Consider the following 16,218-nt stretch of genomic DNA (forward strand, 5'->3'; position numbering starts at 1 on the left):
CCTTGCCTTCCCCCCTTCCATATCATTGCAAAAGTTCATTGCAAAAAAAAATCTTTTATATGTAATATCTTAGCCTATTCCAGCTCTCCTTTCTCTTACTCCCAGTACATTTCCCTTCTAGCCATTTACTCCATTTTTACAATATATTATATCTTCAAGTTCAGCTCTCTCCTGTGCTTCAATCTATAAAAGCTCCTTCTACCTGCTCTATTAAATGATTTCAATGAAATTAAGTGTTTCATTGAAAGTCCATCTTTTCTCCTGGAAAAGGAAGTTCAGTTTTGCTGAGTAGTTGATTCTCAGTTGCATTCCAAGCTCTTTTGCCTCCAGAATATTATATTCCAAGCCCTATGAGCCCTTAATATAGTTGCTGCTAAGTCCTGTGTGATCCTGACTGCATCTCCACAATATTTGAATTGTGTCTTGGCTGCTTGTAATATTTTCTCTTTGACTTGGGAGTTTTGGAACTTGGCTATAATATTTCTGGGGGTTGTTTTTTTATCTCTTATTGGGGGAGATCAGTGGATTCTCTCAATTTCCATTTTTCCCTCTGCTTCTAGGACATCAGGATAATTTTCCTGTAGAAATTCTTTAAAAATGAAGTTAAGACTCTTTTCCTGATCGTGACTTTCAGGTATCCCAATAATTTTTAAATTATCTTTCCTGAATCTGTTTTCCAGATCAATCATTTTTTTCAATGAATTGTTTCACATTTTCTTCTTTTTTGTTGTTCTTTTGGTGTTGAAGTATTGTATCTTGATTTCTCAAAAAGTCATAAGCTTCCTTTAGCTCCATTCTACATCTGAAGGATTTGTTTTCCTCAGAAAGTTTTCTTATCTCCTTTTCCATCTGGCCAATTCTGCTTTTTAAAGCATTCTTCTACTCAATAACTTTTTGAACTATTTTATCCATTTGACCTAAGCTGGTTTTTAATGTTATTTTCTTCAGCATTTTTTTTGGATCTCCTTGACTAAGCTGCTGACTTCTTTTTGATGTTTTTCCTGCCTCTCATTTCTTTTCCCAATTTTTCTTCTATTTCCCTTACTTGATTTTCAAAACCTTCTTTGAGCTCTGTCTTAGCCTGAGCCTAACTTCTATTTTTCTTGGAGTCTTTAGAAGCAGAAGTTTGTACTTCCTCATCTTTGGTTTGAGTATTTTGATTCCCCTTGGGATCATAGACAAAGTATTTGCCAATGGTCAGTTTCCTTTTTTTTTCTCTTTACTCATTTCCCCATCCTGTGCCTGGTTTGGGATTGTTTCCTGAACTTTGTTGGGACATCCCCACAAGGACCTCAGTGTGTGAAGCTATGACTGCTCTCCTGGTCTGTGAATGACCACAAGTGCACCCCTCTGCCACGGACTGGCAGGGAGGTCCCTTTTCTATGGGGGGCCTAGACTGTGATTAGGATTTGAATGTGGTCAGAGGCCCAGAGTCATGTGCAGCTACCTAGAGGCTCCTGTTTGTTTCTGGCCTGGATGTTTTCAGGCCTGCTTCTGTTTGTTTCCTGGATCTGGATGGCCTGGGCTTTGTACTTGCTCTGGTTGAGGTCTCCCTGCTGATCTTCCAAGTTGTGCTTGGTGCTCCCTGGGAGCAAGTCAGGAAACTACATCTGCTTCCAGGAGCCAGGCACTCTGGGGCTGTTCTCAGGAGGTTGAATTTTCTTCACTCTGGCAGGGCCATCCGTCTAACCCCATGGAACAGTTTTTCCACTATTTTCCAGGTTACCTTGAACTGGAGAACTGCCTCACTGGATCTTTCTGTGAGTTTTGTCTCTCAAAAATTTAGTTAGAGTTGTCATTTTAAGATTTTTGAAATATTTTGGAAAGAACACCTAGGAGAGGCTCTTCGGCCACCATCTTGGCTCCCAAATAAACATGCTTTTTAAAAAATAACCTGGGGCAGGGTGCAGCTAGGTGACACAGTGGATAGAACACCAGCCCTGGAGTCAGGAGAATCTGAGTTCAAATCTGACCTCAGACACCTAATAATTGTCTAGTTGTGTGACCATGGGCAAGTCACTTAGCTCCATTGCCTTAAATAAATAAACAAATTAAAATTAAAAAAAATAACCTAGGATGTTAAAGTTGGAGGTATCTTAGAACATAGAATGTTAAAGCTAGAATGGACCTCAGAACATAGAATGCTAGCTCTAGAAGGGACTTCAGAAATTATCTATTTAAATCTCACTATGTCCCATTTCACAGATAGGAAAGTTGAAACAGAGAAGGGAATTGGCATGCCTGAAGAACCAATGGGAGTTGAATGACAGGCAAAATCAAAATCTAGGCTTTCTGATTTCTTCTCCCTGGCTCTTTCTATTTTTAAAGATTCTTGTGATAGAGATGGGTGACCTGATGGACACTTGATAAGTTCCTGAGTTTCTTCTAAACCTCTACCACCCTTCCCTGCTCCCACTTCACACCTCCCCTACTCCATCTGAAAACCCAGACTCTTCAGCTTTGTTTAAATAAAACCCCAGGGGATCTGAGAGTTAACATGGTTCATGAAATTGTACCCACAACAGGTTCTCTTGGAAGGGGAGGGTAATCATATTAAGGAGAGCAATCAAGGGAGGAAATACAAAAATCAGAAAGCAAAGGCTGAAAACACACACACACGTGCACACAGACAGACACACAGACAGACAGACACACACACACACATACACACACACACACATTAATACACACACAGAAGATGCAGCCAGAAAGAATTGCTTTTTCTTTGTTACTTTTTCAAAACCACACAGTGTTAACGGCCTCTTGGAAAATTTTCCTCATTAACACCTAGTACTCAGGGGAGAGCCCGCAGACGAGAGCTTGCCTTATTGCATATAACCCCAAACCCTCCAGGACCCAGGCAGTGGGGCAGACGGGACTAATGACTTGGAATTGCTCCTCTGGGCTTCGGGATGGAGTGACGTGTTGAGGCTGTCCGCCTTACTTTTTTATGAGGAAGGAGATTATGGGAAATCACAGCTGCCTCATTGTCTTTGAGAGGGAAATGACCCAGAGTGGTCTCAGTAAGTTCCTAGTCCCAGACATTGGGACCAGTTGTGACCCCATTTCTATCTCCAAGTGTTCAATCTGGTCATTGGGAACAGATGTGGCTGCCTAAACCCATTCCCAGGGTTTATCATTCGAATCAAAGTTGGAGCTCTTAGCCTACTTATCAGAACCAAACAATACACAAGTGCCATTTCTATGGCAATGAGCACTTTGTTAAACCCTCTCTTCATTATACCATATGAATGGAAGTAGTGAAAGTATTATTGTCCCCATTTTATAGATAGGGAGAATGAGGTCAGGCTAAGCTATATGCTCAGGTTCATGACTAGTGAGTCACATTGCTGGAATTCAAACCCAGGTCTCCTGGCTCCATATCCTGTATTCTTTCCACTATTGTCCAATCCCTGAGCTCCAAAGTCTTTTGGCATGCTCATAAATGACAATTCTATACCCATTTCCCACTCTCTAGACCTGACCATGAAGACCAATTCTAACACTTCTCTACCTCCTTATACAGAATATCAAAGCTAGTCAAGGCCTCAGGGCAAAGAACTGGAAAAGGGAGGGAGGGATCTTAGGGAACATCTAGGGTTCAATCTTTATTTTTTATCATAAATTCCAGTCTGGTGAAATTTATGGCCCCTTTCTCAGAATAATGTCTTTAAATATATAAAATTGCAAAGAAAACTAATTATATTTAAGTATTATTACCATAATATAATAATAATAATAATAATAATAATAATAATAACAATGTTAAAGTAAGGAACCTCTGATCTAGTTCAATATTTATATTTGGTAGATGGGAAAAGGGGAAAAGAATTTGCTCAAGGTCATACTACTAATAAGTGACAGATCTTAGAACTTAGGCTTTTTTACTACAAAGTTAGTTCTCTCTTACCTTCATCCATTTGCTACCAAACCCACTGCTGTCCTTCTCCCCATCCCTCTATTTTTGGTGGTCTAGATACACAGATGCCCTCCTTCAATACCTGCTGACCAAGGCAGGAAAGTCCCTAATCAAATGATGTGCTTAAAACAAAGCTGTTAACAAAGTCCCCCAAAATGGTAATAATACAAATAAAAGCGCATTGCTTAGCAACATAGAGGCCCTGAAATGCCTTATGGTTTCTAAGATAGTTGTTACTGGGTAATTAATTGTTGTAGTATCTTTGGCTTGTTGCCTACAGGACAAGATGCCAACTTCTGATCCTGGCATTAAAGTCCCTCCAAAGTCTGAATCCAGAGTGATCTTCCCAACCTACTTTCTCACTCTATTCCTTACTCTAGACAAAGCAGATCACAATTCTCCAACCTTTTCGGCTCCATCTTGCATTTGGGGAGGCAGGCTCCATCCCCACTCCAAACTCTGCCTATTGAAATCCCTCCCATACTTAAAGACTAAATTCAGGTGCCACCACTTCTAAGAAGCCTTCCAAGATTCCCCTGTAGCTAGAAAGGATTTTTGTATCTCTCATCCCTTCCATGCAATGAGTCTTTCTTTGTGCCATAGTTCTTTATGTGCTTGACTTATGGTATGGAGAGGTGAGGCATGAACAACAGAAAGCTAAAGTCAGAAAACCTGATTCCAAAATCCAATGAGTAGTGTTAAATAGCTGGGAGACATTGGATATTTCATTTCACTCCTCTTGGTCTCAGTTTCCTCATTTCTTTAGTAGAAGTGATATTCTCATTATACAAATACCAAAATAGTGTGGTTGGGAACAAATTATTAATTAGTATAGTAGGAGAAGTAGTAGTAGTCATATAGTAATGGTAGTAGTAGTAGTAGTTATTGTTGTTGTTGTTGTTGTAGCAGCAGCAACAGCAGTAGCAGTAGTAGCTACAGTCATAACAAAACTATAGAAATGGTATTTTTATAATCTCCCTACTAGATTATAGGATCTTGGAAGTTAGGTGATCTATTGGTCTTTATCTTCAGGTCCTCAGTTCTGAACAGAAATCCTCAGACAAGGTAGATGCCTAATAAATATTTGTTGAATTGGCTTGAATGCCAGTTGATTGAAATGAACTGAACTAAATAACAGTATAACTTAGTGGGTAGATTGCTGGATGGGGAATCAGAGTAAAAATGGCTTCAAATTCTTCAACTAGACTCTCTAATTCTGTGAGTTTGTGCAAATCATTTATCTTCTCTGGGTATCAGTTTCATCATTTATAATATGAGGATTTGGTGGCAAAGATGATAGAGCACTAGGCTTGGAGTTCTCATAGTTGATAGGTAATAGAGCACTCGTCTCAGGCCTCAGATTCTTACTAGTTGTATGACCCTGGGCAAGTCACTTTAACTTGTTTGCCTTAGTTTCTTCCTCTGTAAAATGAGTTAGAGAAGGAAATGGCAAACCACATCAGTTTAGTATTTTTGCCAAGAAAACCCCAACCCCAACAAGAACTGGATAAGACTGAAAAATGACTGAATACACACACACACACACACACACACACAAACAAACACACAGACACACACACACACACACACACACAAACACACAGAGTCCCTTTAAGCTCTGAATCTAAAGCCTTTCATTTGGCTAGTACAATATTAATACTCAGCCATCCAGTGATAGGGGACACAGAAATAGGGAAACCTTATCTTCTTTCTTCCCTTGATCACACTATTTGATGCAAAAAAAGCAACCTTGGTCCTGTTTAAGTTCATTCAATTCAACAATTGTGTCAAGTTCATTGTCAACCTTCAAGGAGAATATTGTCCACTAGTGAGAAACAAACATACCAAAGTAGATAGGCTATGATAGGGACAAAGGAGAGACACAAAGTAGACTCAAGAAATGAAGAGAGGGAAAGATCACTTTAAGTCACAGACTTAGGGAAAGTGTTATGAAGAAAGTGGCACCTCAAACGGTCCTTGAAAGTAAGGAAGGATTTCTACATATGGGAAAAGGATTTTTCCAAGAATGATAGGTGGTATAAATGCATAGAGATAGGAAAAGGAAGAGACAGTCTGGTATGGTGGATGTAACACTATATTTGGATCCCTAAATAAGGCAATGCCCTTCTAAGTCCTCTCCGTGGTTTCATGCCTGGTTTATAAGAAAAATAATCTCCCTTAGAAAAAGGTCCTATGAGAGTTGGTAAAAAAAAAAAACCCTAGAGTTCACTTTCCAGTAAAGACCCTTTAAGGATTCCCCATTGACATTCACCTTGGCATCACAATCCATTTTGACATCTTTGTTTTTATAAACTATAATATGGTTTCAAAAAAGATAGAAACTTATTATTTTCTTTCCCTCTTCAGCTCCCCAACTCTAAAGTTAAAAGAACTGAATTTTGCAATTCACTAAGTGACCCTGAGTAAATCCATTCTTTAGTCTGGGTCTCAGTTTACTTACCTATAAGTGAAAGAATTGGAGTTCAAATATCCTTCCCACCTCAGACAGTCTACATATTAATATCCTTTCTGGTTCTGAAATTCTAGGTTCTATGTTTTACCATTCTTTGTTCTAAAGTCCTTCCAGCTAGAATGGGAGGACTATGTTCTATGTTCTAAGGTCCCTTCTAGTTCTCACTTTTTATGTTCTAGAATTCTACATTTTAAGGTCATCTTTAAACCTAACATCCTATACTCATAAATTCTATGGCCCCTATCAACTAAAATCTTGGTTCTAAGGTTCCTTCCAACTGTAATATGCTGTATTCTGTATATATACATATTATACCCTAAGATTCCTTCTTTCTTTAATATTTTAGTAATTTGTCCAGGCCTAACACCTCCACTATATGGAATCCATCCAATAAAAAGTGTCCAAGTTAGTGTCACCATCACCATCATTATCACCATAATCAAGAAGTCATTAAACACCTACCAAGAAAGAAGAGATTTCTATTTTACCCTAGTACACATATGCATTTGGATCTCCAAGTTATTATGTTGAAGGGATGTTTTTTCCCATTTGTTTTCCTTTCTCCTTCCCTGCCCCCCCCCCCACTCCTGGCCCCAGGGGCATCAATGGCTCTAACCCTCTCCAATCCCTATAAATAGCACTTGGGGCTGAGAAAAAAACAACACAAGAGTAGCTTTAATCCTGACTGCTTCCTGCCTCACCATCAAGCCAACCCATGCCTGATGTAATGCTAGATAAATATTGAACTTTATTAATTTAATTTAATTAAACTTTATTAACCTTTTATTAAAAATAAGCCCTCATTAAAATTCTCATTGGCATCTCCAGCAAAGGCGCAGGCATTTTCTCATTTCTAAGCTCATTAAATATCACCCAAAGAGAGTCTGTGTCTTCAAGGGTTTCAGTGCTTGATAAATTTGTGACTGTTTGTTCAGCCAGAGACTTGGGACCAGGAATGGGAGGGTAGCATGCATAACAGCTACGCAGAGATCATTAAAGGGTTAATTATAATGTTTCCTGGGGTGGGTGGGTGGGGTATATCTAGTCAGTCACTTTTTACATAATGACCTCATTCTTTTAAAGTTGCATGTAATGGGAATTGTGAATTAAATCTTAATGTGACCTCCAGATGTATCAGGGAACTTTCCACTTAAAGAAAGCACAGGGATAAATTCTTTTCATGGAATGTTAAAATTGGAAAGGGGCCTTAAAGGTATTTACAGTTAAGGAAAATGAGTCCCATAGAAGTTAAACCACTTGCCTATAAGGTACACAGAAGTACAATTTGAATCCTATCCTTATGATTCTAATATCAAGATCCTTCTAACTTTAATGTTCTGTTTTACACTCTATAATTCTATATTCTAAGATCTTTTTCATTCCTTATTCACATCTTTTCATTACCACATGGTTGATATTTTTTTTAAATCAGCACTATAGTCTTACATCCCCAACCCTCCAGTTTTTCTGCTCTAGGAAGTCAGATGTAGGCACACAGGGTGTTATTAAGACTGGGTCAGAATTAACCTTCCCCAAAACCTTTTGAGTCCCAGGCCTGGAAAGAAGATGCTTGGAAATTGATCTAAAAAAAAAGGAAAAGTGTGGGACTGTATAGGAATAAAAGGTAGAAGAGGCAAAAAAAAGGTGATCCTGGATAGGGTGAGAGGGGAGCTTTGTAGAGGCAAACAGAAGATTTTAATGGAATGAGAACCAAAGGATAGAGTTGAAATCTCTAACCCATCCTTAAGCTGGAGCTGAGGATTCCTTCTGCTTCTCTTTCTGACTCAGAGAGGCACCTCCTCTTTTTAGACCCTGGAGATCTTATCTATCCTAGGATCAGCTAAGGCATCTGGTCTCTATAAGGAGCAATAACTATATTAAATACATAAAAAGTCTGTTAGATTTAGCATAGAGAAGAAATCAAGTATTCAGTAAAATCAGACCAAATACTGCATCTTCTGGGTTCCTTTACCCCACACAAGCCTCCTCCATGAAGTGAGGAGAGCTCTCCCTCATCATCTGATTTCATACCACTTTATACTCATCTTATTCACTTGTCATATTCTAATTTGAATCCTTTGTACATTTACCTGTGTGTATATATACATGTAAGTATATATATGAGAGAGAGAGAGAGAGAGAGAGAGAGAGAGAGAGAGAATGGGAATCTTATTCAGTGGTTAATAGACTACTTGAGGGGAAGGGATGTGTCCTATTTTGCTTTGAGTAGAGAGCACAGCTCATTGCACATTTCACTTAGTAAATTTTGATCAATGTAAGTTGTCAAATGACCATTGCTTCTGGAGAACTGGGCTCAGCATCAGGAGACCTAGGTTTAAGAATTAGTCCTTGCCACAAAATAACCACATGATATGTCTCACCTTTCTATGTCTTTTCCTTCTGTCTCAGTTTTTTTGTATGGAGAATGATGGACCAAAGATCTAGGATCGCTTCCAGCTCTAACACTTTTCATTCTATGTTCTAAAAGCTGTGTTCTAGATAGCTAGATAGCACAGTGGAGTACTAGACCTAGAGTATTTGGGGTTTCTATTTCCTTATCTGCATTAACTCCAGGACCTACAAGGTTCCTTCCAAATCTGAAATCATAATCCAATAACAAAAATACTTAGATGAAGGTAAGAAATATCTTTCCCAGAAAAGGTCCTGATAGCTAAGATGATGCAAATTCTTGCATTTTTATTTTAGATTGGATCTCTCATTCCATTGGTGTGTGGAGATTACAAGGAGAGAATTATTCTTTACCAATGCGGATCAACAACTGCCCTACATCTATCTTCAACTCTTAGAGAGTCTTATTTTCTGCTTATATGACTTGACAAAGGGTCATAGAGACAAGACTTAAACCCAGGTCTCTCAGTTCTAGTCAACTCTCTATTCAATAGGCTATCCTCTTTCTCTTAACATCTCAAAGTTTCAGTTTCTTCAGCTATAAAATATGGATGCATAATAATATCTGAAACATTTCCCAAGTTTTCACTTGCACTCTAAGACAGCTACACACAAGTATGATCATATCCTTGATGTCATCATTACTCTGTGAAAGCAATAATAATTTCTCATAACAATATTGTGATAGAAGGTTAATTCCCTTTAGAGAATACTAAACCTGTATCAGATCACCTTGCCTTGCTAGTTAGAAATTAAACTCTCTGTATTAATTACAAATTTAGGAGACCTAAGCTCAAATTATAAGGAGACTATTCTCCCTGGAAGAGATAGGAGAAAAATTCAGGAAGAGATACAAATACAATAACTTTTGTAGATAAGTTTCAGTTAGACATATAGTGCAAATTCCTATGTACAGGCCACTAAGGGAGTTAATTATTTTCCACTTTTCTCAAATGGTATAAGAATCCATCTATTTTCCCAGTTTCCTTGTGACCATCATGGGATTGCCTCCATTATCTATAGGTTTTGTTTGGTAAACCCCAGAGAATTAAACTTCATGTCTAATCTATATTTTTCTGTTAAATTGTCTTAATCCTAAATTCTTGAGGTTCTTACAATTTAAGGGTTCACAACCCATAACCATTTGACCTCCATGATCTAGAACTATGAAATTCTTCTCTCAGAACATTCTCTGTTAAGCTTATAATTCTTATTCTAACTTACATTCTCTAAACCTATTCTTTCTTCTCGTGATTTCTAAACACTCCATTCTTCTCTTTCCCTTTTTATTATCACTTCTGCTCTCTGATCTCACCTTCATCCTTTCACAGCCTTTATCCTAAAGTTACCAGTTCAATTTTACACTGTCTTACTGTATTCAAATTTCTTTCTCCTTTGACCTATCAATCCACACCTTTCCAAACCTCGACCCTGATTTACCATTTCCTATTCCCCACCTCCACCATTCACATCTCACTTCCTATTCCCATGAGACTGAAAACCACTGGAAGAACTCACATAGTTTTACTGAATGGGTCCACTAAAAGTTCATTTTATTTAATTCAAGTGAACCTTCATTACTACACACCAATCCTTTAATCTTCCCGATGAATTTTCCACATAGTCCTCACAGCATCCATTGCAAACCTCTTCTTCTTTCCCCAAACCTTAGCACTATTCTCTTTTTTCCTCCCACTCAGCAAGGACCTCATCTCACACTTTACTAAGAACAAAGGAGCTTAGTATAAAGAACATCATTAAGCTCTCTCTTCTCCCCAATTGTACATCTCAAATCTTTGTCAACACCATCTGCTACTATTTTCACCTTTTCTCTAGTTTTTAGAAGATGTAGTCTTTCTGCTTGTCAGGTCCAACCCCTTTAATTGTGCCCTTGAACTCCTCCCCTCATTGAGGTCACTATCACCCATCTGGTAAAATGGATCACTTAACACCAAAAAGTTTAGACAAATAGCCCTTTTGCTAAAACTATATTCTAGTACACTAAAGTAGTAGCAATTCTCAAGACAGTTTAAAAGTAGTCCAGAAGATTTAAAAAAAAAATTATAAAAACAATACTCACACTGAAAGAAGGTTTTAAAAAAAACAATCAGAAAGGAGATTCCCAGTATCTCAGGAGTTCCTTGACAATTTCTCATAAACCACTTTTATATTCCTCTTACCCAAATATTCAGACAATTGCCCCAATTTTCTTAGCCCAAGCAGGTGTTATGGACTAGATAGTAGTGAAACAGGTTAACTCACACCTCTTCAATAACACAAATATCCTGGCCCAAAACAGTCTTCTTTTTTCTTAAGAGATTTTGCTCTTTCAAACACACACACACACACACACACACACACACACAAAGAATGCCACCATATTCTCCACTCTCTCTATATCCAGTGACTTCTTCCCAACTAGAAGCATGCTTAACTTTTCCCATTCCTTGTAAACCTTCCCTTGACCTCCTGTTCCCTTAAGCTCTATTCCATTTCATAATCAAACTCCTAAAAAAGTCATTGAAATGCATTGTCTCACCTTCTTCTTCACTCTCTACCACCTCTCAACCTCTCACAATTTGATTCTTAATCCCACCTTTCAACTAAACCTGCTATCTCCAGAGTTACTAATGAACATTTCATTGCTAAATCCAATGGTCTTTCCTCAGCCATCATCCTTCTTGAACTCTGCAGTTTGACACTGTTGATCAGTCACTCCTCCTCCACACTCTCTCCTCCTTGAATATTTGTGAATTGTTCTCTTGATTTTCATCCTCCTTGTATCATTGTTCATTCTCATTTGCTTTTACTGGAGCAATCACCTCTATGCTTGGGGATACAAGAGGACCTTATTCTACACTTTTTTCAATCTTTCTGATCTTCTCAATCATACAATCAATTTTAATTTTTATGTAGATGACTCAGTTCTATTTAGCCTACCCTCGTTTCTCTCTTTAACTTAAGCCTTATAATCACCAATGGATGTATTTCCATATCTATATACATATGCATAGATGTATATGTATGTATCATCCAAATAGTCCATAGGCATCTCAAACCTCAGTCTATTCGAAAAAAATTCATTATCTTTCTCTCTTAATGTCTCTCTCCTTATCCATATTTGCTAATGGTATCACCCTTCCCCCAGTGACCCTCGTTTGTAACCTATGAGTTTTCTTCCTTTTTTCACTCTCCCTCTTTTAGCACATCCAATCAGTTGCTTGGACTTGTTCATTATATTTCAATAATATCTCAATAAACCTTTCTTATCTGTACTCATGAGCTCATCATCCTTATTTAGTTCATCATCATCTCTAGCCTAGATTATTGTAGTAGCTTCTAATTATCCCCCAGCACTCAGTCTCCTCTCTCCAATTCATCCTTCCCATAGCTGGTAAATTCCAACAGTATAAATCTGACCATGTCATCATGGCCTTGAGAGAAAGGATATAAAAGATGACAGATTTTCCCCAGGAATTTCCTTCTTTTTTTTCTTTAAGTTTTTGCAAGGCAAATGGGGTTAAGTGGCTTGCCTAAGGCCACACAACTAGGTAATTATTAAGTGTCTGAGACCAGATTTGAACCCAGGTACTCCTGACTCCAAGGCCCAGTGCTTTATCCACTGCCACCTAGCTGCCCCAGGAATTTCCTTCTTAAGAAGCATTTAAACCACAACCTTATTTTATAATTATAGTATTACCTTAATGTGAAGAACATATAGAAGTAGGAAAAGGGGTACTATGGAATTTGTACAACACTGTCTTTGTGGGCAAATGCGAGAATGACCATGGTACTCTCACCAGTTGATTCAGAAATCAAACAAAGGATTGAAGTTAAACTGGGCTCAAGTGGTAGAGCCAATGGTAATTTGAATTTTGAGAAAATTAGTAAGACCAAACAAAGCAAGACTAAGACCTACTGAAAGAATGGGGTATCTTAGTATTTCTATACCAAGCAAACATTTTATATTGATAAAGTGGTGGCAAAATAACCTGGCACTGTCTTCATTTCAGGCCTATGAAACCAGTACCAGGTAGTAACTTGGAAAAATTCAGAGAGAACTGACTTAAAAGAAGACTCAACTGCTGATGAAGAATTTGATGCTCTTCTCTACCAAGAGTTTCAGTGACTTCTTCCTTATTGTTTGAACTTCCATGTAAAATATTTTGTGTCCTTGAGGGAATGAAGGTCTTAACACCATTGGTAATTTTGTTATTTATTTAAATTATTTAAGTGAAAATTTTGATATGTGTGTGCCAGTGAAATACTACATCACTGTTTAAAAAAGATATGCCCAAAGTCAAAAAGGCGGAGGATAAAGGGGGGAGTAAAGTAGATAAAGTACTGGCACTGGAGCCAGGAGGACTTGAGTTCAAATCAAACCTCAGACAATTGACACTTGCTAGCTGTAAGACCCTGGGCAAGTCACTTAAATGCAACTGCCTTGCTCCCCTCCCCCCACAAAAATGCTTTGAAGTTCCCTATTTCCTTTAATGAAAAATGCAAGTTTTTCATATTGACATCTAACAATCTTCACAATCTGGCTTTAACTTATCTTTCCAGATTCATTTCAGAGATATTCACTATGAATATTCACTATTTCAGATTTAACCACTTTTCTTCTTATCCTAAAGACATTAATTTTGTTCATGCAAAAACCTTTTAATTTCATGGAATTAAAAGTATCTGTTTTCTTTTTTGTAGTTAATTTTAGCTTTTGACTGGACTGGAATTACACACACACACACACACACACACACACACACACACACACACACACACACACACACACATACACACACACACACACAAGACTTGACCTGTTTCTCTTTTTTTTTAAATCTTCAATATTCTGGTCATTTATTCATCTTAAATTTATCATGGTGTATAGTGTAAGATGTTGGCCTAAACCCAATTTCTGAGTTTTCCAGTTTTCCCAGAAATTTTTGTTAAATAGGGAATTCTTTCCTATAAAATTAGCATTTTCTGGTACATTACATGGGATTATCAAGTTTGAATATTTCTGCTTCTTTGTCTAAATAATCTGTTCTAATTAATCCACTTTTCTATTTTATTTTTAACTAGTAATAGATAGTTTTGATTATATCTGCTTTATAATATTGTTTGAAATCCACCAGTACTATTCCTCCTTTGTCTTTTTTCATTGTGTTCCTAGAATTGCCCACTTTCCTGTTTGTTTTTTGTTCCTCCAAAATTATTTTGACCATCTAAAGCATTCCCTGGGAAATTTGACTGTCATGGCCCTAAATCTGTAATCCTGACTGATTATTCATCATGCATGCTGCCATTCATCTAAACAGTCTATTTGATGCTCCTGTGTCAATATTCCACAATTTCATGTCTTTCTACAGGTTGGATCCCATCCCCAATATACTCTCTCTTCTTTCCTCCAATTTTTGGAATTTCTGACTCCTTTCAATGTTCATTTCAGCTATTACCTCCTTCAAGAGATCTCTACTATTACCCAATCTCCACTTTGTCAATATAACTTCATTCCAAAATTTTTGTATTTACTTTCTATATGTGTAAGCTTCTTGAGATCAAGGATTGTTTCTTATGGGTTTTTTTTGCTTGTTTATTCTTTAACAACTTCCACAGAGTCTGGGTAGGGCGTGAGAGAGGAGGAGCAATAATTCCCCTGTATTTCAGGGAAAGTGAGAGGGCCCTAGGAAGCTGACATCATCAGCAATGCCTAAATCTTAGGACAATTTCTTTATAGGTATAATGGGGTAATAATGAAACTACCAGTATCCTAATGGTTTCCAAGCTTTTTCTGGTGGAAAAAAATGACATTGGTCTTTTAGGGGAAAATAATCACAATTTCTATAATGCTTTAATGTCTTCAAAGCACTTTCTTCCCAACAACCCTGAGAGGTGTACAGCATAACAATTATTATTCTCATGTAACAGAAGAAAAGAAACATAAAACATCTCAACTAAAGTCTTCAATAGATAAATGGTAAAGCCTAGTATCTAAAGTCAGGTCTTCTGATGACAAGTTCAGCATCCATTCTACTATATCAAGCTGTTCCCCATAGTTCAGGTGCTGATAGGGGTTGAGGAATTGGGGTGAATGACACTCAGATTAGCTCCTTATTCCTTTCACCATAGAGGGAAAACTATTTTATTTCCCTGAGCAGAAGACTCTACCTGAAATTCGAAGTAAGATATTAACTAGGTCATTGGCATAATAAGGGCCAAATTTGTTTCTCCTCTATCACCCTGGCCAGTGCTCCCAGGGTCTAATTATCCCATATTTGGTCAATAAGCCATTAACATATAGCCATGGATGTTAATAACCATTTCATGAAAAAGTCTGGGTAATTTATGAGATCAACATCAGTTAGCAAAATTAAGAAATATTTCATTCTGCAAGATTTATCCTGGTCACTGCAGGTAGACCGAGGTTGCTCAAGCCATCATGGAGAAAGGGGGAGCCACCCAAGAAGAGGAAACCTGCCCAGACCCACACATGCTAGATTTAACTTGAACTAATAAAAATTTACTTCAAATCCTATAGCTAATAAATCTGGAGGGTGGATGAGGGAGTTCGGTAAAACCTGACTTAACATTGTGTTAGTGCCATTAACAATATTTATATCGATGTCATTTTATAGGAGTGTTAAAGTCACAAAATTATGGGGCCAGCGTCTGTGACATCTGCGTCGATGATGAGGAACAGACTCTACTGGACAAATTGCACTTTTCCCCTCCCCTTCCTTTCCCCAGGATCCCAGGGGAAGAGAGAGCTCAGTGGTGTGTGTAATGGAGGACCAGACAAAGACACAGGAGACTTGCAGTAGATCTTAATTCAATCATTAGATCATATATGACCTTGGGCAAGTCATTTCACTCTCAAGATCTCAGTTGCCTCTTCAGTAAAATTGAGGGGATTGAGATAGATTAATTTTATGTCCCCTTTCAGTTCTAACATTCTATAACCCATGTTCTAACATTCTTTGTTCTAAAAGTTTATGCTCTAAGGTCTCTTCTAGCGCTAATATTCTGTTTTAATAAGGTTTCTCTAAGCTTTAACATTCTAATATATATATGTGTGTGTGTATATATATAAATTTACACATATATTAATTAATAAATCCAATAATTTTTTTCTGTAAGGAGATTTTATAATTGAATTAATATAAATATTGTATGTTAGACTGTATCCCAATATTTTATACATTTTGTAGTTAATTTGAATGTCATTCCCTTTCCTATTATTAGCTCCTAGATTTTGTTATTATATAGAAATGTTATTTTCTGGCTTATTTGATATCCTGCAATGTTGCTGAAGCTTTTGCTATCTTTGCTTTATAGTTTCTTTGCTGATTCCCTAGGATTTTCTATGTAAATCATTATAACTTCAACAAATAGGAGTTATTTTATCTCCTGTGTC

General features: G+C 37.4%; 1 long non-coding RNA gene across 1 annotated transcript in view; it reads left to right on the forward strand.

Annotated features, from left to right (window-relative positions):
* The window catches only part of LOC141505604 (uncharacterized), a 419,909-nt gene extending 404,122 nt beyond the window's left edge, over positions 1 to 15,787 (forward strand). Inside the window, exons 10-11 of the long non-coding RNA XR_012473645.1 lie at positions 12,815 to 13,004; positions 15,440 to 15,787. This is a non-coding gene — a long non-coding RNA (uncharacterized LOC141505604). The remainder of the gene's footprint in view (positions 1 to 12,814; positions 13,005 to 15,439) is intronic.
* Positions 15,788 to 16,218: the final 431 nt, after the last annotated feature.

Source organism: Macrotis lagotis, chromosome 1, assembly GCF_037893015.1.
Source record: "Macrotis lagotis isolate mMagLag1 chromosome 1, bilby.v1.9.chrom.fasta, whole genome shotgun sequence".
Classification (NCBI taxonomy): Eukaryota; Metazoa; Chordata; class Mammalia; order Peramelemorphia; family Peramelidae; genus Macrotis; species Macrotis lagotis.